At 32.8% G+C, this 22,162-nt stretch overlaps 1 pseudogene; it reads right to left on the bottom strand.

Moving 5' to 3' along the window:
* Positions 1–256: 256 nt before the first annotated feature.
* On the bottom strand, positions 257–909 carry LOC149538772 (putative protein phosphatase 2C 60; annotated as a pseudogene).
* Positions 910–22,162: the final 21,253 nt, after the last annotated feature.

The following is a 22,162-nucleotide window of genomic DNA, read 5'->3' as shown; positions in this document are numbered from 1 at the left end:
TCCCTATGCAGCTCAAGCTTCCTCTAAATATTTTTATATGCTAAAAATCTACGGTTGTCTTCCTTGACCTCATCCCAGATCACCTTATACAAAAGGCTTGCAAGGCTACCAATGTCAAGACGGTTGTGCAATTTTTCCTCTCTACAATTCTACATCCTACTTGGATGAAATATACACTTTTTCACATATTTCCCTCTAAGTGTCATCTCCTTTTCTTTGAATAATTTGATCACAAGATAGTCTATTTCTTCATTCTTTAGCCTCCAACTCTTAGAAGAAAGTGATAACTAGATAATTCCTCATGTTTGTTTCTTGATCCATCCTGAATTATGTCTTTTGCATGCCAGACTCCATGCTTAAACTAAGATTTGAGAGACATATGGATGTAATGAACAAAGATCTTGTCTAACAACTTCAACACTAGCATTGTGTTATGTTGATAATTGTACATCAACTATAAATCTAGTAGACCTTTTGAATTGTCCCATTACCACATGAGAATCTTTGAGATTGGCCACACACGAGTTCTCTCATGAACCATACCAACCAAACAACATGATCTAACTGATGCAATATCAGATGATATTCCCTATTTCTCTCAATGTAAATTTCTAGAAATGGTAATAAAGATCATCATCGATAAAGAAAGTTTCATTAAACCTCCATGACCATCATTGAAACAAAAAAAACCTTCTAGCTAGGGGTGGGTTTGTAGACTCCATCTATTACAAATCCTCCATAAGATTATTCCTGGGAAATGGTCAATGAAAATATCCCTACAACATGTTGCTTAAAATATGCTTAACCAAGATATTCTCTCCTGCATTTCATAACATCAGCACTGGACTGAACATAGTCATCTAAGGGCCTTCAACAAGCACTTACTAGATTCATTATTTTATGAAGCATTTATCATTTCACCTTTACATTTTGAAGTGGGAAACAACTACTTCTATAGGTAAAATCCATTACTTTTGAAGCTTCTAAGCATAACCAATCAATTCTTTAGGAGCTAATTCATATTCTATTCTACAAAATATAAGGCAGCAATAGATGTGTGAGTATACGAGATTCTATCTACCTCTCTCTAATATAAGCACTATCTATTTGTCAAAAACATAATGAATGTTTTACCAAAATGTGGTGGCTTCTTCTTTAAAAAATTTAATGATGAAAAACATACATCCTTAGCATAACAACATGAAGTTGGTGAAATTAAGGATTCTATTTCCATCCAACAAACATGATTACATACTAATTATTGGTTTTCCACCTTGAAGACCCTCTCAAAATTCATTTCTATGACTTTAAAAGTTTGTGAGAAAAAAGGCTCATCAAACTACTCCAAACAGATGCAACAGGACTATAACCCCTCTCTATAATTTTCCATAACACCCACAATGAATCATCCACCTTACTTCCCCACAAAGATCTTTGATCAACACACTAAATGTTGGTTTCAACCAACTGCCACCATTCTATTAAATGCACTCATTGCCTCAACAGTATCACCCTGCCCACTAATCCCATCAATAATATCATCATGAGTACAACAAAAAGGAACAAAACTCATCTTCATCTTTTTATTAAATATTTTCACTACAGTCTTCAATGTACCTTCTTTGTAGAGCCCATTAATTTACATAGTACATGTAGAAATAGTAAGCTTATCAGACATTTTCTCCAACAACTCTTTTGCATGACTCACCTCCCCATACTTACAATACCTATCAATGAGCATATTGTACGAAACCTAATTAGGCATAATCACATTATTCTGCATTTGTTCCCTTGATATGTTTTGCCAATGTTTTAGATCATATAGCTTTGGAAGAATTCTCTAGAAAAATAATTTCTCCAAATCTTGAATCTGACAAAGACTACCAATAGAAATGCAGCTAGAAGAATAGTCTACTTGATAATCTAAGAATTCTTGGACTTTCAATTTGTCATGGATGAACAATAAATAACATAGACTTTGTGACCTCCATTCACGCCACATGCATCAATCATCTTTGCAATCTTGAATAAAAGATATTGAAAATCACTCACTTTAATATCATGTGACTTTAGAAATAGTTAACTTATATCTTGTCACATATTTTTGTTTTTGTACTAGTAATAGTTGATAAAATTATGAAGTTTCAATTAGTATATCAATAAAATTTCATTAGTTATCAATAATATGTTTTGATTCAAATTGGGCTTGATTACTAACCACAAGATATAACCTCTCTATAGTAGAGATTACAGATGGAGGAGATACAAGTTTTTAATCAATTATTTGATTTACATGAGTGATTGTATATGGTGAGAAAATCATGCTCAAACTTTCTCATAGATCATAAATGAGTCCATGCCAAGTACTCACTCATATTTCTAGCACCATGAATTGGTATGGGCCTACCCTTTCTTAGTAAGCATATTTGGATGCTACATTTTTTACGCCCTCTCAATCTTATTAATATTTAATCATAGCAATGAGATTAATACAAATTTCTTGCATATGTGTCCAAATGACTCTTTTGAGAAACTCCTTTGGTTGGCTCCACTCATTCATCTAAGGTTAAATCTCTTCTCAATGGCTTTGTTATAAAAAAATTTAGTGGCTCTATGGAGATCTTCTCTTTTTGTTTGGGTCTTATGACCTTATGTTATGTTGATCAAAAAATTTATTTTTCATGGCTCAATGGTATTTGGTTGGGTTCTACATTTTTTTTGGTAGATTCATGTTGAAAGTATTCATGCCCTCACCATTCTCTCTGTATACCCAGCCTACAATATTAACTAAACATTTCTCATTATTAGCCACATGATCCAAATGAACAAGGTAGAAAATGGTTATTGGGTGTGGGAAGCTACATGAATGCAATTATGGATTTAGGATCCCCTGCTAATATGTAAGAATTATTTAGGCAACATTCTACAAGACCAAATTTTGTTGAGTTGTTACATCAAAAGATGGCACATCTTCAGCAGATAATAGATTAGAAGAAGCTTATTCATTAAAATAACATTTGCATAATTTTTTATTTCTATGCTTAAAATAACATATGATTTAATTTAAAGGAAAATAGAGTTGAGTATAATCTTTAACATCATAAATTCTTTTTTGTTATAGAAAAACTATAAAAACTAGGTAGCCTTAATGAAACTCAATTGAATTATGATACGAGTGACTTTGTGCCAACTTGGAGATGATAAATGGCCAAAAGGAAGCACAATATGTTTTAGTTTACCATTAATTCTTATAATATTATCCACACAACATAAAATATAAAGCTTTATTAAATGGTATCAAGATATAGAAATCAAATATATTAAATGGTACCAAGATATACAAGTCAGGTATATAGATTTCACAGGAATGTATCTTATTTGTGGATCTGCATACCATGTTTTAAAGTACCAAGTTGAGCACAAGACATAATAATATTACTAGTGTAAGATGTGATAAAAGTGGATTCCAAAATAAGATTTGAATAACTAATTTCTCAATTAAGCATTGATGAATATTAAAATCTCCAAGAAGAGTACAAATCATTATAATCTGAACATGAAAATATTCTTAAAAGAACAAGAATCTCCTAGATGTACAAATATTATGTTATAATTTCAATATTGTTGTGCTGAGCACTAGCAAAAATCACCATGAAAGATTTTTAAAAATCACAATCTACTCCTTAAATCTAGAATAGGAAAGTTGAATTTTAGCCTGTAGTAGCTACTAGGTACCATATATTTGTAGATACATCCATGCATTCCCTTATACATTTTAACTATGACAAGTTGGGGTAATGTGACACTGAAATGAGTTTTGAATTTCAAATGGGGTACTCTCTGAATCCTAACTAAATTTGGGGTTTCCTATTTTTGATGAATTGTAGCTCTAAAATTAAGCTTATATGGTCATATGGGAAACTTAAATTTCTATTGTTCCACATGAATTTAAGATTGTATAGTCACATGTGATGTATGTGCACTTAATATACATCAACGTGTTATCAAGCAAAGGGCTTTTGAGGTCTAGAGGCAAGCAATCAGCCAGTCTTGTGCAATATATGCTCTAATTTTGTCCAAGGTAATTCTGATGTATTGCCCAGAGTTCATAAAGAGAATGAAGGATCAAGGGATCTTTACCATCCAAGCACAATGGATGAAACTCCACTACTGAAACCATGTGGTTGGTTATCCCTATAATATACTAGTCATTCTTTGTAAAACAACACAAGAGAGAGGATATTCATAGATAATCTGGAGGTTAGGTTTTGTAGGTAAAAGAATAGTATAAAAAATAAGATTAGTATGGAAATAAAAATTAGAATAAATAGGAAGTGCTACAAAGTTTCTCTTGATTTTTAGACCATGGTAAGTAGATGTTGTACTTGGAAATTTTAGTCCTAAAACAAGGTAGCTTAAAACACAAGAACCCAATCAAAAGAGTGATCTCGGATAAAACTAATCTACAAATACATTGTGCTAAAAAAGTGAATAGTGAATACACAACATTGAACTCTAGAAGCTGCAACTATCTTCTTTGTTAAACCAGAAAAGAAATGCATTGCATTGAATTGAATTTTTTTCAAATAGACTATGCATTGTGATTAAAATTAGAATATGTGATTTTGAAATAGGTGTGTTATCATTGTAACACCAAGAAACTAGATGTGTCAAGTAAAGTTCCAAGTTAAGATTACAACTCAATGGAGTGAAACACTATAGTTGAGTGACAAATTAATTAGTCTACCTAATCAATTAACCTAGTGTAACAATAACTCCTAATCAAAGTAGGTTGAGCCTAAGTTACATACATAGGCCTTACAATTTGTACACACTATAGTTTACGCTTGAGTAAATTATAAGGACTCTGCCAACTATTTGCACTAATAATGGTGGGAATGGCTTTACTATGCTTATCCGTAGGTGGGATTAGACATCAATTTGCATGCTTATTTGGTTGAATTGGGTATCATAGAAAAATTGCAACAACAAAAAAAGTAGTGGTATTGGGTTCTCACTATACACAACACTTTCATTTGTGATATGATCTCATTGGTAATTGTGTATGCAACAAAAACCACTACCACTGAAGAATACTAGATTTTCTATTAGATAAATTAACCAATCCTTGAGCTTGTAGCAAGTTCAAGATTTAAAATTGTTCTCTGACTTCTTGTTACCCTCTAGCCTCATCCATATTTTTGTATCACTTAGGTAGGTGGATCCATATGGTAATGTGGACTACAAGATATAATGTAGAACACTTTGATGATCTAGATTCCATTGTTGGTACTGATCTTTCCCATGAGAATATGTGTGTGCCTCTCAATCAAAATAGTTTGTATGGGAGTTGAGTACCACCAATAATGTATCTCATTATAAAGAGTTTGTTTTGTAGGTTCATGACTATAAAAAAAATCAATTCTCAAAAATTGTGAGAATTATAAAATTCTTTTGACAAATTTTTCTAAAGACCAAATGAATTCATGATTCTTTTTTATCAAGTACATTGGATGACCTACAAAAAGAATCTCATAAACAAAAAACACTATCTAAGATGTCAATTCAGCCATCTTATTTTAATTCCCAAAAGGAACAAATAAATAAGAGGAATTTGGCCTATTGATCTATTTTAATATGATCTATGAAATTTTATCTGAGTCATAATTAATTACCTTGATTTGGGCAAACTTGTAATTAATATCTATCAAGTCAAATTGTAATATACAACTAGTACTATTCCAACATATACTTATAGACACTTCTAGAAAACAAAGGAAGAGATGTAGCAAATGTTATTTATGTGCAATAAGATTAATAGGAAAACATTATAATGTAAGCATTTAGAGGTCAAAAGTATTAAGGAGAAGCTATTCATCAAACAAGAGTCTTGAAACCAATCTCATGAGCTTGTTTGTATACCAAACCTAGTATAATAGAAAGAAAATACAGTATTACATGAACAAGGGTTAGCTTCATGCCTTACAACCTGAAACCAAACCTTACACACTAAACTAATTAGTGCTAACACTGATCTGAACACACTTATATTTTCAATATAATTTAATTGAAATAGAATAACACTTATGTTCCTCCTAGAAATATTATAGTTATCACTTATGTCAAGAAAGAATGTTTAAGTGTCACTGATCTCAAGGGCATGAAGAGCATATCGTCCATGATAGAAGGCAATCATTAATGAGGTTAGAAAAAAGGCCAAAGCTCACTAGATATTATTCACGAGTAACTTATGTTGCATAATATCACTATCTACTTTGGTGTTCCCTCATATGTTACTTAGCTTTCCCCCTAACCCTTTGGTTCAAGCAAATTTTGAACCAGTTTGTTGTCTTGGTGTAGTTTGCGTGCAAGTTTCACAAAGGTTTGAATCCAGGCAGGCTTGTTCATCCAAGTAGGTTGGTTCATCTAGGTTGAACCTAGGTTGATACAGGGATAACCAAGTGAGAACTAGGTACATTTATATTGAGGAACATTCTATAATTTAGTGCATAAAAAAATCATTATAGAAATTGAATTCATTCTTTTACATAACAAAATAAAATATGTTGCAGTTCAGATATTTATTACATCAAATTAAACTAGTTCTCAAGATTTATTCTTGTAATTTTTTAATTTCATATCGAATTGCGGATAATGACCCACTTGATTAATTAAGCTTTCTATAGAAATAGATCATATTTTAAACATTAAATAATATATTCAATAAATGAAGGAAAAAAGAAATGAGCATTTGAGGACTTGGAAAGAGAATATTATTGGTGTAGTGAATCCTGTTTGCATTAGCAATGTTTGTGAATCAGCTAGAGCTTTTGATGACGAAGAAGAAGATAACGATTTAGATAATCTATTGGTTGATTCAAACTTAGCATAAACTTCCAATTTTTGAAAGTAAAAAACATGATACTTGAACTCTATTATTATTTTAATATTTTAATGTTGATATGATGCTATGGTTAAATGTTGATAGTCTTTTTGTTGTTTTTATGATACTATGTGGCATTCTAATCTTAGTTCATGCTTCTAGGTTGCATACTTAGGTTTCCAACAACTTTTTCTTATGTCAACTACGATGTAGGCTGATCCTTATGCATTTGGAAAGACAAAATACAATAAACTTTTATTTCTGGTCAAACCCATATAATTAACATATTCCTTGGTGATCAATCACCCAAGATAGTAATATATAAAATGTTAGTTCATGCACATCAATTAAGACTTTAAGATGATGATCATCATCATCATTTTAAAAGTAGTGAGAGTAATTTTGCTATGGCAGTGAATCACTTATGAGGGGCAGTGATGAATATAGAAGGATTAATATATGTAACATGAATCTTGTAAGATTACTAATGACAAAAATATATTTGACCCTATTTGCCAAAATTTTTTTTTATTTTTTCTAACTGAAGATACAAAAATATCCAATGTGTTTTCTTTCATCCTTGTATACTTATGTATTGCAATTTTTTTTCTTTAATTGGTCTACTATCTATGTTGATAATTTATGGAAACATGTGCATTTTCCACTCCTTAATTTTTTATGTTATAGGTTAAAATATTTTTGGCTTTTGTCCACATGTTGTTAGCATTGGGTGGATTGTATATTATAGTTGAGGATTATAAGAACAACCTTTCTAGAAGTCATTGGTCTACATATTCTCATTAGGCTTCTCTTGGAACAACATCCCATGTGGAGCACCTTGTTGTTTTAGATACACATCTTACATCACAAGATTCTAATGGTAATCGGGTACTCTTTAATTCATAATTATTAATTAAGAATCTAGTCTAAGATGTTCATTTTATCAAGTTGGATTAAACTTAAAAGATCTTTATACTGTTGTTTCCCTTGTTCCCATTATCTTGTAATATGAATTGTTATCTTAATTAAAAGATTGATATGCAACTTTAAATAAGTTCAATGGATGTAATTGAACTTGCTTTGTTTGATTTTAATCTATTATTTGGATCACAATGTGTCATCATATTTGGTACAAGAAAATGAACTGAGGATTTTAAGATGACAAAATAAACTCTTAGATGTTGAAATAAATAAATAAGAAATAATAAAGGGATGCTGAAATACTTTCAAAGCTAAACAAATTAATATCAAAATACATAGAATAAGAATTTGGGAAAATCACAAGAAAACAACTTATCCCCATTCCCAACTAATTTTATCACCTTCTTGACAACATACAACATTATTCAAATTTCAAAAGATCCACCATCAACATAGACTTCACAAATGTATGTGGACCTCTCCAAGGTGATGCAGAGCATAGTGGATTCTTCCAACATACCTTGTATTTTAGGAGAAAATCCCACTTCTTCTTTAATAGGATCAACTCACCAATATCCATCAACTAATCATAACACTTCATACCTACAATGCCTAAGGTTATACACTAAACTATCACCATCCTTTTGTTACTCTTAACCTCTTTCTCTTAGGTTACTAGTGTGAATGCAATCCAATCTTCCTGAGTATAGTCCACTTTGCCTATAATAAAAAAATTGTCCATTTCATTGGCTAAGTCTTCTAGCTCTGTCTAAATTGAGGACTTTAGTGACTCTTCAATTGGGTCTCTTTCTTGATGCCATTCCCTATCATACTTGTCATCAGTTCCTTTAGCCACTACTACCTCAGAGTTCACTGACTACACCATGTTACTTTCCAACTATAGGGGATACACTAAAACTACTTCATCATGGTCAAGTTCTTCTTGACTATCCTTTTCACCATTACCATGCTCTATCTTGGACATTTGTTCTCCCTTTGGCTCTACTTCTTGGTCTAATTCAATGACCATTCCTTCTTCTACTACTAAACCTCTATTTTTATAGGTTCCTCAACATCTTTATCTTTTTTACTCTCAAACTTCTGCTCATCTTCTTCCTATGTATGTTACCTTATCACTTCCTCTAGTCTCCTTACTCTTTCTTCATTCTTTTCCAATGCTTTCTTCAAATTTATTATTTATTCTAGCATTGTTTCCTCCTCTTCTCTCTTTCTTCTCTTTCTCTCTTCCTTCAATCTCATTTCTTCTTCTTTTTATCTTTACAAGGTACTCTTATAGCATACCCATTCTCTCCAAAAAAATTCCTCCTATGATTTCATCCCTTATGTATCACAAACAAGAACTTTCTTTAAAATGTCACCAAATTATCAACCCCAATCAAATAAACACAAACTAACTTTTTCTCCTACTCTAAACAAAATGTTGCCCACAACAATCACAATACTTTTTCATGATCCAACTTATGCAACTAGCACAATTGTTCTCTAATACCAGATACGATGCAAGTAATGGGGTGTTCAAAAAAATTCACCTTCCAAACTCATTTGTAGCTTTACTTCATCAAACAAGGCCCAATCTCCACCTTTCCTACACACAACACCCCCAAACCCTTACACCTTCCAGGATCTTTCACAATCTCCATACCCAAACTACTTCCAAGGGGTTCAACTAATCACAAACAATGTGATTTTATACATTTATATGGTTTCTTGTACTCTAGTGGGCTCCATATACCAACTACTATACAGACCTAATGAGGGCTCTCTCTCTCTCTAGTAGCCCTATTTTTGGGGTTTTTAGACAACAACTCAAAATCTTTCAAAATGACCGTAATACCTAAAGGAGGATCAAGATCCCTACTGGAAAACTCTAGAAAACTCCAAATCTTGGCTCTTCAACTCTTCGTTAAGGAAGTTGACAAGTAGGCCCTTGTTATGGGCTAATAAGCTTAATTAGCACACTCAAACTTCAAACTCACAAAACTTCAAAGGACTTAAAGAAATGAACTTGGCAATGCATTTACCTTATCAAATGCCTTTAAATTCCAACTTTTGGGCTCCTAGTTGTTGTGGAGATCACTAATGTACACTCAAAAGTGTCCCACTCTAAACCCTTCTATCCAAATGATTCCATGTGTTGGAATGTTTGGATGCCAACTTAGAGCTCCCTATCCACAGAGTGCAAGAGAGTGTATTTCAAGTTCAAGGGCTCTCAGCTGAGCCTTAGAAATACTCTTCTTGCTAGTAAACCATGCAATGGGAGGTTCCAAAGACAAGATGCAAGAATGCAAATGTCCCAAGGAGTTCCTCAAGGATGCAATGCAACTAAAGATTAAGCTAGAATGAATATGAAAAGTGCATCTATTCTAAGCATGGATGAGAGTGTTACAATCCAAATATTAAGCTATGTGAGATAGATTATTGCAAAATAGAAACTACACTAACATGCAACATGAATCTAAGCTAAAATGCTATGGTATGAGAGAATGTAGACAAGAAATAGAAGTTCTCCACAAAGCTCCAAAGAAACCTATTAGAAAACCTGCAGCATAACAATATTCAAAATGAGGATAGATCCTTTAAGGGAGAAAGCTCTCTCCCTTTTAAAGTCGTATGGATGGTAGAGATCAAGATGAAGATGGTGGAAGATCAACGATGGAATTTGAAAATAGGTGTGATCCATGTGCACACACAAGTCAACCAATAGAATATAAGTTGACTTGTCATATAAGACAAAAGTCTCACAAGCCTTTTCTTTTAATTGTAAAATAGAAAAAGGACTTTATGTGTGCACTTTAAGTGGGTTAGAAGAATGGCGTGTTTTATTTAATTAAAAGGGGACATGTTCTTTTAATCAAATAATGAACTTAGGATAGCATAGTCAAACTATAGGTTATAATCAAATAAATTGATTATTAGCAATTTGGTCTAGGTAAATGATTAAATTAATTTAGCCAAAATGCTGAGAAGGGGGCTAATAGTCTAGATGACCATTTTTAGGTGATTACAACTAATTCTTCAAAGCCTTGCTCCGATGAGGGTTTCATTTCCATTTATAGAAAATGTCACAAAATCTTCATTATCTCACCTACCTAACTCTTCCAATTAGTTATAAACCTTATATGAGTGCATGCAAGATTCCTAACACACATGCAAACTTGAACAAACCTCTGTCACATTTTCTTTAACTTTGTCCTACTATTCAGTGATATTTCCAACAAGACACATTTTCTTTATCCTAGTTTATCTTATTGTTACATAAGAATTGTCTATTATGCTTTGAAACCAAGAGTTGTTTCCTTGAGAAACTAGAATTAGGGATAAAAGGGAAGTTTCTCTTCACATGCTTTAACGATTTTCTATATTTTATTATTTGATAAGGATCTAGATAATCTTGATAAGCTCTTTGGGTTAGTATTTAAATTGGGAAAAAACACATACACATGCCAAGGGGCCAATTATGTTAATGTCAAACAATATACACTGAGTTGGAAATTTTGAATCTAATGAAAACATAGTCCATTCTCCCTACACTTCAGACATTCTAAAAAAAAAAAAATCTCAAATCCTTTAGCATTATCTTTATTTTTAATTGAACCAATGTTCTAAAGAGAGTAAGCAATTTATGTGCCTTCCAGATATAAGAAAGAGACATTCTTGAATATTCATACCTATCAATTTGGTTCATGTAGAGTTTTGACCATCAACAATTTCATATTTTGCAGAGCCCAACATATATTCTATATTATGATATTGCTGAAATGTTGTTGTCTATATTCAACTGTACAATTTTTCAATCAAACTCATTGATCCATGTTTCATGAGTAGAAGTCCACAAGAACATGTCTTTCAAGAGATTGTATGGTGCACAACATTCATTCCATCTAGGTGATTCTCACAAAGGTGAAGTAATACCTATTCAAGTACCATTCCAACTCAAATACATTTAACCATGGAGTTTCCATCCATTTATTCTCATGTGAGATAGGTTCTTGAGATCTATTCATGAAAAATAAGTCAATGATTTTTATTCAATAATTATGTTGTTGAATCCTAATAGAAATATCATAGTTTGACTTGATGTGGATAATATCACCTATTTATTAATATATCTCATCTATTATCACAAGATTTTGATATTGTGAATTTAATTTGAAATGTTTGAGGTCTCAAAGACTATTCTTGTTCCTATTAAAGGTTTCAATAGCACAAACATTCTTGCAATGCTTGTAAAATGAGGTCTTTGAACTGCTCTTCACATAAAGAGTTAGGTAGACTAGAACAGTTTCCCTCTACTTTGAGAGAACTTTTAAACATAAAATCCACCACTGCAAGGAATGATGCACAAGTGGATTCTTCTTTGATTGAGGAGATTACTTTGCTAGTTGATCAAAAGCTTGTTTTGAGCTCTAGTATATTGATAATACCAACCATGGTAGATTTTACAATGGTTACATTTTCAAAAAAGACACATTCTTACCCACCAACATTGAGTACAATGCCTCAAAAAATATCATCATTTCCAGGGCATACTATAAGCACTCCTAGTCAAGGGGTAATGTGGGAAAATTTCCTCCCTAGAAAGACCTCTGGAAAAATGGTAAGGAATCATCAATCTCCAATGAATATAATTCTATCGAGGTTAACTACAGATTCATCCATTTCTTCTTCTAGTGTCATGCCCTTCTCTCTCACCAGTTCCAAGCAGTGTTGTTGCCACTAAACATGTTATTTCAATGAAAGATTCCCTCTTACCGAAGTCTTTGGCTAGAAGAAACTTAGCGAAAAAGACCTCGTTATCAAACTCAAATTAATGGGACAACAATGGGGGATCCAATTGTTTGGCTCAGAATGTGCCTATAAAAAAAATTGTGCAAAATCGATTTGATATTCATCAACACATGCCCTATCCATTTTTTTAGCAGCCTTCTTAATCAATGGAGCATGTACAAAAGCAATCAATGGTACCACAATAGTATCATTTCATCATTTCTCCACTAATCATCAAAAAGCAGTTCAACTTTAGAAACAATGTTTGACACCTCAACAGAATAAACAACTTTGGTAGCAACTTTTTACTCAGCAAATTCCAAAATATTTCCAAATAGTCTCACCAAAGTCTAGAGATTTCATCACAACCCCAAATCACACCTTCATAGCATGTGGCAAGGAAAATGAAGCCACAATCTGGACAGATGGCTTGTCCTCCCCAGACTTTTGTGTTGAATCTACAATTGAAGTGGCTTGAGATAACAGATATGGATAAGGTGATGAAATTTTATATTTACTACTAATCTATTGCTAAGTTGAAGCCACACAATTCAATGGACCACATTGACTTGGTAGAATTGTAGGTTCAGTCCCACTAGCCTTCTGAGAATAAGAGGATTATTTATTAATATTAATAGTTAAATTTGTAGGTGTTAATGGCCTTGTTGCAGTGTCACGTAGTAGTGCAATTCCATCCAACATTCCTATTAGAGAAATATCTCTTGAAGTTCCCATGCATAAAGTAGCAGGCATATCACCAATTGTTGCAATACCAAAAGAAGTTGTAGAAACTCCCAACATCTTCATTTGAGAGATATTTCCATGTTTCTCAAAATAATTTGGATCTTCTCTTCCAACAATCTGATTCACATCCCCCATTGCCAAGTCTTCTCTGAAGGCACATGCCATCGAGGGGTTGAATAATTATATATAAATTGCATATAGCAGGGTGGCATCAAGTAGGGACCAACTGAATCACCATGAAGAAGAGAAATATCTAATGTCACCATAACTATCCCCATCCGATAATAGCGGGATCATAGCAAAAAATTTAATGGCACATTTTCTATTGTCACCTTAAATTTAAAACTTTGAATGCACATATGAGTGAAAAATATGTAAGATCACATATTTCATGTTGTGATGATGTGATCATCATATACACTGTGAATAGCCAATCATATCTTGTTATTCCTAAAGGCGAGATGAGACTTTCTTCCATGGAGGAACAACTCTAGTGGTTGATAGCCCAACGATGTATGCTTAATTGTCGATGATGAAAGCTATAGAAAACCGTTATTATCCATGGCTGACAAGGTACATTTTTTTTTACTATCCACTCTGTCACCCTCAAATCTTATAATGAGTACTAGGTTGCTTGACCACGACTTTGATACCATGTGAGTATAGTTGCTCATTTACCATGGGTAATGATTTTCCCTCCCAACCATTGACAACCTCTGCTTTTAAACCTTAAGCACTACATGTGCATGAGAAAGAAAACTGTAGACAATGCTTAATGTGTTTACCAATTTTCTAGTTCACCAATTTGCATGATCCTCATAGGTCAAGTTTTGAACTTTTGCTTACAAACCACCTGCATAATAGCTTTTAAAACTCTATCATATTTTTATCCATCAACTCTTCTACTTCAATCTCGTTAATTGTTGCTCTTTCATCATCACTTATTTCTTCAACATGGATTCCTTTGGTTTATGTTATCTCCATGAATGATTGGATCATTGTTTACAATCATTAAACTCTAATCAGCCATTTTCCAAAATAGTTCTAGCTTATTTATGAGCTACTAAAAAATAGATTTAAAAATGTTCAATTTCCAAATCTACAAGTGTTCAACTTGTGTGTCCTTTCATAAATACATCTAGAATAAAAATTAGATTGTTTTAAATCTATAAAAATGAATTTTAAAAAGGAATCAAGAGGAATTCTTAACAAAAAGGTCACCTCTATTCAATGAGATGTATCTTTCATGAAGAGGTGCAACGATATGAAGATATAAAGGTGATAGTTGAATCAAACTAATTAGATTTGTAGAATCCATTTGAGTATTAAATAAATAGACTTCTAGTTTTTTATTGTGTATGTTTTTTTAGCATCAATGTTTCACATCATGATCCATGATCCATCATTGTGATGAAAGAGAATGCAGGATATGTAAAATGTAAGATCTATGATAGTTCAATGTGAAAAGAAATTAGCGTAGGCAATAAAGAATAAATTTATGAAAGTCCATTATTAACAAGCTAAGGAAAATTTGTTAGTGAAAGGCATGACTATTGAAATGGTTGAATCCATTTCAAATAGTTACATCCATTCTTATAATTGTTAAAGATATAAAGATATAAAGGCAGATCATTCAAGTGGAATAGAGTGAAGGGTGTTTGGAATAAAAAGTATGAAGAGTGATTGAAGTCAAAATGATATACAATTCTAATTTATATATGTGTCAAGAATAGTGTATGCCAATGTATTGAGTTTTGTACCTAAGATAACTATGCTAATGTGTAGCACTAGGAGGAATCTTTTATTCATGTGATAATGACAGCTTAATGGTTACTAAGCTAGTTGTCTTCTTTTATTGACAATAATTTTCTTTCATATACTTGTTGGCTGAAGATATAATAGTTAGATTATTCATACACCTCATGATGAAGACTTGAATGATCTTATTCATATACCTCACGATGAAGACTTGAATGTGTACATTTATCCATCATCTCTTCTACTTTAATGTCTTAAATTGTTGCTCCTTCATCATCACTTATTTCTTCAACATGGATTCCTCTGGTTTATGTTGTCTCCATGAATGATTGGATCATTGTTTACAATCATCAAAATCCAATCAGCAATTTGCCAAAATAGTTCTATCTTATTGATGAGCTACTAAAAAATAGATTAACAAATGTTCAACTTCCAAATTTGCAAGTGTTGAACAATTACCTGTGTAGAGAGCTCCTCAAAAGTTGTATGATCAATATCATATCTCGATCACCACTATCTCAAGGTACTTTGTCAGCAATGGATCATTTCCAGTTTAACATTTATTTGATACTACTAGTATTGGGATGGCATCCTCTAGGTAGGCACTCTCCACAATCTTTAGGAGATGTAGCTGCACCAAGTAAAGGTAATGTCAAATTATCCAAATTAGTAATACATGTACAAACAATATATATTTCTTGTGCATCAAAAAGAAATAAGAAAAATATTAACCTATGAGACTATATGTCATCACATCACAGGATTCAATTTCATGATTCGACTTCTTAAAAAATATCATAAGAAGGAACAATGAAAAATAGCACTCTAAAATGAGCTTTAAGTCAGATATAATGTTCTCTTCAACTTTAATATATAATTTCTTGTGCATATATAGAAAACAATAAGAAACTAGAGTTCCTCAAGGACAATAGGAATGCTTTGATTTTAAAGAAAGCTCAAAAAAGTATAAAATTAGGCCCAATGAATACAAAAACAAATCAAATGGACAATACAACCTCTCAAGAAATAATATATAAGGGCAATGCCAATTGGGTCACAAAAGAGAGTTAAACGGGGTGGTCATACAAAATGAATGAAAGATCAAATCATTTTGAGATGCAAAACTTTCGACATTATTTTTCAGTTTTAACTCTCTAGTATTTAAAAAATGTATCCCTTTGGAACAATCAACTAGGAGTAAATGAATGTCAATTCTATTATATTTACGATTTTTACTTGATATTGGACCTTGTGTCTTATATATAATTGTGATTTTAAGGATGCTGTGAGATATCATAATTAATGTAAATTAAGAGAGTAACATTACATAAGCTTAATCTTATACTGGAAAAAACTCAATGAGTAATTTATGCCAAACACTATTGTTGACTGAACCTTATTTTGTTAGCTGAATATGGTAATAAGAAATAAAAATATGGATTCCTATAATTTATAAAAAATTTCCTGAAATTTGAAAACACTTAAACAACAAAATTTTAGAATCTTTTTAGCTTGAAAATAACATCTTCTAACTTTTAGGAGCTAATCAATAAATATGTGCAGTTAAAAATGTCCATGATCTTCAATCCATCTATGATAGCAAGTCCATGAATATTCAGTCACTATTTTTATCGTGTTTTTTTAATGTTCTCTAATATAAAAAAAATTTGAACATAGTAACAAGAAAAGATATGGTTCAGCTATCCATATAACCAATGTTACTAGAATAGCATGACAATTTTGGGAAGGGTTTTCTACAAATTCTTAGATTAAATCAGCATTTTTGAAGGGTTAAAAGATAGAAGACAATCAGCTACACAATTAACTTTAAATGGTATATAGACCAATGTTTCTTCTTTGGGAACTTTATTATTTCAAAGATAATAGTAGAGCATTTCATGGTAGATTTAAACCCAAATAAAACCTTTTTTTAATTTTATTAGTTACTTTCATTTAGGAAAACTATATTTTGTTCAAGGTTAAGTAAATTGAATTTCATAGCCTTATACTCACAATAAGGATTTGGAAAAAATAATTAAATAAGAGCAATTATTAAATTAGAACTAACAAACGTGGTTATTTAAACATGTAATTGATTTGTCTTTTATTGCAAAATGTGTCATTCTTTCTCCAAAACTTTTCATTGATTTCATAGTTTGAGCATTCCTCTTCTCCAATGGTGTGTGTGGTCCAATCAACTTTCTGTTGACACTAATAAGACTAATAACCATAGTTTGTAGAGTTAGAGATTGTACTAAGAACCAAACAATATAGAAAGTTACACATTGTATGATTATTTTTAAAGGGTGCTAGCTCAATGGAAGAGAACCTACTTTACAAGAAGATGGATGGTGGTTCAATTCCATTGTGCCCTATTATGACCAAATACTTTATTAAATATTTGATCAAATATGCTACTAGATATACCACTAAACATGTGACTAAATATACTAAATATGTGACCAAATATACGATTAAATATGCTACTAAATACATGAGTAAATTAACTATCAAATATACAACTAAATATGTGATTAAATATACTACTAATATGTGACTAGCAACATGATTAAAGATACTACTAAATCAACAACTAAATCAATTACTAAATATACCACTATATATACTACTAAATATACCACTAAATCAATGATCAAAATAAGTGATCAAAGAAAAGACTAAAACTGCTTATAGTAAACTTAGTAGTGTTATAAATGATTGGGTATTAACTACTATTAGTCACATGACTAAGTTTAGTCACATATGTATAAATTTTAGTAGTTTTTTTAGCCACATATTGTTGTTTTTGTACTAGTGACAACTAAGAGATCAAACCTCACAAGCACCCTAAAAATGCACACACACATGCTCATGTGTGGGTGCACCAACATCACGAAGATCATAAAACAAGGGCTGGATTAGAACACAAGCAAAATAACACTCAACCAAATACAAGCTCAAGAGTACGGATCTGGCATGCATCCCAATGCAACATAAAACTATAGTAGTGGTTGGATTGACATTCTATAGATAATCCAATTCCATGACCAACATCATGCCAAGAAAACCTTAGAAAATTGAATGGTATGCAAATCAGGGCAATAACCTCAAAAAACCAACATTGAAAAAAATCAATAAAAATAAAACACATTCAACCCATGCATGAACGAGCCACAAAAAATCAATTAAAATTGGTTTTGGATACCATATGTAAAAACAACCAACATAACAGTGTGAAACCCCAAACCCTCATCCCAAGAATCAAGGAAATATTCATACCCGACCAACTGGGCACAACTAGTAGTCCAAATTGAAGGGGAACACTATTTCTCAACCTCCTAACATATAGCTACCATAAACGAAAGCTAAAATGGAGCTAAAATGACAAAATAGGAGAGCCCTTCCTAACAGCCAAAAGGGTCAAAATGGGAATCTAAATAATAAAATAAAAATCGTGTGGAAGTTGCCAAAAATCATGGCAATCCAATGTCTCCCGAGCTAGATTCAATGAGACCAATCTCATGAAGAATTTCACACCCATGGCTCCTACAACGAATAGAAACTCTATCCTAGAGAAGAGGATTTGGAAATTTTCTCTCAAATTCTATTTTCCAAAAGTGAGAAGTGAGGAATAAAATTCCTTTATGGATACTTATTCACTTTTTGAGTGAATAATGGATTTGGGTAAATAACCAAGTAACTTAGTTAAACCCTAAATCAACCCAAACAAAAATAGGCAATTCCAAGCAATTGGAATTCATCTACGACAAAGCTACTAGGAATTAAATTAAATTAAATTAAACCTGAAAAATATCTTAAACCAACATTATAGAATTACTTAATAACTTTCATGACAAATGTGAACCTCTAAACGCACAAATATGCTCATAGGTCTATTCACATAATGCAAATGAGTCTGGATTCATTAAATCATTAGAAGGTTTAATTTAAACAATTAAATAGGATGCATTGACCATAGAGGAACGACATTGGTTAAATATGAATAGTTGAATCACTAACTCCATGTGTCACTACCAAGGATATAGATCTTGCACACTAAAACACATGATCAATTGCAATTGCATATAATAACATAGTCAAAGCAATAAATGCATTAAATGACCCAAGTTAACCATTTATTTAATTATACTAAAAACAATCCATTTACATCAGTCACTTTTGCATAAAGCATCACAAAGCAAGAATGAAGTAAATAACCTTAGCATCAAATCCATCACAAAATATGTAATCAAAAGATATGTCTAAGTATTGGATAACTAGATATCATCATAAAACATATTGTCATCTCAAAAAAGGCATCATCAAATAGATATGACCAACTAAACATCATAGTAATCTAACATCTATGATACTGGAAATCAAAGTATAACATCTAACCATCAAGTCATCTCAAATGTAAAACTAAGATGAGTAACAAGTATCTCTCAGATCAAAATATAACAAGGTACAAACTGCAAGCATGAGAGGCACTACATCCTCCCCCACTAGGCATAGGCTTACTCCTAGAAGTCTACAAAAAGACAAGGATACGAATCTCTCAATCATATAGCATATTCCCAAGTAGCAAAAGTCTCATCACTTGAGTCCCACTAGACTCTTACTAGCTCTATGTCCTGACCTCTCAAAGTCAGTCTCTGATACTAAAGGATACAAATGGGCTCCAAAGAAAGTTGCCCATCCTCCACCTAGAAAGCATCACAATCAAGAACATGGTTCAAATCGAGAACATACTACCTCAAAACATAAACATGGAAAACATCATGGATGTGTAATAGGCTAGGTGGTAACGCTAGTTGATAAGCAATAGGACTGATCCTCTTGAGGATCTCAAATGGTCTAAAAAAATGTGACACCAACTTAGAGTCTTTCCCATAACAAATGGGGCTCTTCCTCATACACACTCTCAAAAACACCCTGTCACCAACTGAAAAGTGATGATCCAACCTATGGGAATTAGTATACTTATTTTGTCTATCCTAAGCAGTAACTAAATGCTCTCTAATATGAACAATGTGTTGCTCTATATCTTGAAGCATCTCTGGACCTAAAAGTACTTGGTCCTCCAAATGATCCCAACTCAATGAGGTACAACACGGTCTATCATACAATGCCTAAAAAGGTGACATGCCAAGATAGCTATGATACCCATTATTATATGCAAACTCAATATGGTATAAATAATCCTCCCACATCACATGCATGTCCATCACATACATTTGAAGCATATCTTCCAGAACCTAGTTTACTCTTTCTATCTAACCATCAGTCTTTAGGCAGTAAGTTGAGCTAAAATTGAGTTGTGTGCCCAAAGCATGTTGGAGAGACATTCACAGTGCCAAAGTAAACATTGGATCTCTATCTAAAATAATCTAACGAGGGATCCCATGCAATCAAACAATGTCTTCCAAGAAAACATGCGCTACATAAAAAGTTGTATAGGATGTTCTCATGGGTGAAAAATGTGCTACCTTGGACAATTTGTCCACTATCACCATGATACAATCATGTCATCATGATGACATAGGCAACCTTGTGATGAAATCAATAGATATGGTATCCCATTTCCAATGTGGAATGGTATGCATCTGCAAAAGACCCGTCGGATGCTAATGCTTGGCCTTCACTCTTTGGAACTCGAGACATCAACAACATCGCACCTCATCCCTACCCAGAAGTGCAATTGTCTAAGATCGGTATGCATCTTTTTAACGTTGGCATGTGTGAAATATGGTGCATGATGTGCTTCTGACAGAATTGAGGTATGAAGATCACCAGACAATGGTACATAGATACACCCCAAGTGTTCATAGTATTCCATCAGACTCAAGAAAATAACCTAAAAACCTCCCCTCACAGGTACATCCAAACTCAATCTCTATCCTCACCTCCTGATACCATGTGTCACCAGGAAAGGCCTCCAAGATACAACCTCACAAATCTACTCCCAATGAAAAAACTAATATCTCATGTCGCCTCCTACTCAAGGCATCCATGATGACATTTTCTTTTCCCTTAATGCAATGAACATCAAAGGCATACTCACGTAGGAACTCCATCCAGTGACGCTATCATGCATTCAAGTTTGGCCGAGTAAAGATATACTACAAGCTATGATGATTGCTATGCAGCTCAAACCTGTGTCCCAAAAGGAAAATGCCTCCATCACACAAGAGCATGTACCATGACTGCAAGTTCCAAATCATGAGTGGGGTAGTTAAGCTCATGGTCCTTGAGTTTTCTAGACTTACATGCAATCACACGGTCATCCTACATCAACACCGTACCCACACCTTCCAACGAAGCATTCATACAAACCATAAAATTGCCTACAGGATTAGGCATTGTAAGGATTGGTGCACTGGTCAAACACTCCTTAAGAGCATTAAATGTTTCCTTGCACTGATCTGACCAAACATACTTCTTCCCTTTTTGCTAAAGAAAAGTAATGGGATGAGCCACATGTGAAAAATCCTTCATGAATCAACGATAGTAACTTGCCAATCCCATGAAACTATGAACCTCAAAAATATTAGTGGGTACAATCCAATCCTGATAGCTTGGATCTTCTCTAGGTCCATCGAAATACCATCACCAGTGATGATATGCCCCAAATACTTCACCTCCAACTAGAAGAATCCATATTTACCCATGTTTCCATACAACTAATGGTCTCGCAAGCACTGCAACACTTGGCATAAATGGACCCTATGTTCCTCTACAGTATTAGAATAGATCAATATGTCATCCAAGAATACAATGACACACCGATTGAGCTACAAACAAAATATTCTATTCATTAGACTCATGAACACTAATGACACATTGGTTAACCCAAAGGGTACAACCGTGAACTCATAATGCCCATAACGTTTACGAAAAGTTATTTGATGAATGTTGGCCTCATGAATATGAAATTGCCGATATCTTGACTTAAGATCAATCTTCGAGAACACTTGTGCTCCCTTCATCTAATTGAACAAGTCATCTATCCTCGGCAAAGTGTATAGATTCTTCGCCGTCACCTTATTCAACTATTAGTAGTTAATC

This window comes from Cupressus sempervirens, chromosome 9 (assembly GCF_028749045.1).
Source record: "Cupressus sempervirens isolate cs-2001-9-10 chromosome 9, ASM2874904v1, whole genome shotgun sequence".
Classification (NCBI taxonomy): Eukaryota; Viridiplantae; Streptophyta; class Pinopsida; order Cupressales; family Cupressaceae; genus Cupressus; species Cupressus sempervirens.
Note: the sequence above shows the minus strand (reverse complement) of the source record. Positions and strands in the feature narration are given on the sequence as shown.